General features: G+C 43.3%; 1 non-coding gene across 1 annotated transcript; it reads left to right on the top strand.

Annotated features, from left to right (window-relative positions):
* The first annotated feature begins 253 nt into the window (after nt 1-253).
* Nucleotides 254-360, top strand: LOC114404746. Its single transcript, XR_003665136.1, has one exon. It is a non-coding gene; the product is annotated as a small nucleolar RNA R71 (small nucleolar RNA).
* The last annotated feature ends 459 nt before the right edge of the window (nt 361-819 follow it).

The following is an 819-nucleotide window of genomic DNA, read 5'->3' as shown; positions in this document are numbered from 1 at the left end:
ATCCAGTTTGCCTTCAAGCTTCTTAGTTTCAGATGATGTAGATGGGCTTGTAGCTACCTCATGCACTCCTCTAATGACTATGGCATCATTTCTGGCGCTAAACTGTTGGGAGTTGGAAGCCATCTTCTCAATTAAATTTCTGGCTTCAGCAGAAGTCATGTCTCCAAGGGCTCCACCACTGGCAGCATCTATCATACTTCTCTCCATATTGCTGAGTCCTTCATAAAAATATTGGAGAAGAAGCTGCTCCGAAATCTGATGGTGAGGGCAACTGGCACATAGTTTCTTAAATTGCTCCAAGTACTCATACAGGCTCTCTCCACTAAGTTGTCTAATACCTGAGATATCTTTCCTGATGGCTGTGGTCCTGGAAGCAGGGAAATTTTTTTCTAAGAATACTCTCTTTAGATCATCCCAGCTCGTGATGGACCTTGGAGCAAGGTAATATAGCCAGTCCTTTGCCACTCCCTCTAATGAATGAGGAAAAGCCTTCAGAAATATGTGATCCTCTTGGACATCTGGGGGTTTCATGGTGGAGCAGACAATATGAAATTCCTTCAAATGTTTGTGCGGGTCTTCACCTGCAAGGCCATGAAACTTTGGAAGCAAATGAATCAGTCCAGTTTTAAGAACATATGGGACATCCTCATCAGGGTATTGGATGCACAAGCTTTCGTAGGTGAAATCAGGTGCAGCCATTTCCCTTAGAGTCCTTTCACGGGGTGGAGGTTGTGCCATGTTCTCAGAATGTGCAAAATCAGAATGCTCAGAATCAGAATGCTCAAAATTATAATGCTCAAGATCAGGATGTTCAAAATC

This window comes from Glycine soja, chromosome 2, assembly GCF_004193775.1.
Source record: "Glycine soja cultivar W05 chromosome 2, ASM419377v2, whole genome shotgun sequence".
Taxonomy (NCBI): Eukaryota; Viridiplantae; Streptophyta; class Magnoliopsida; order Fabales; family Fabaceae; genus Glycine; species Glycine soja.
Note: the sequence above shows the minus strand (reverse complement) of the source record. Positions and strands in the feature narration are given on the sequence as shown.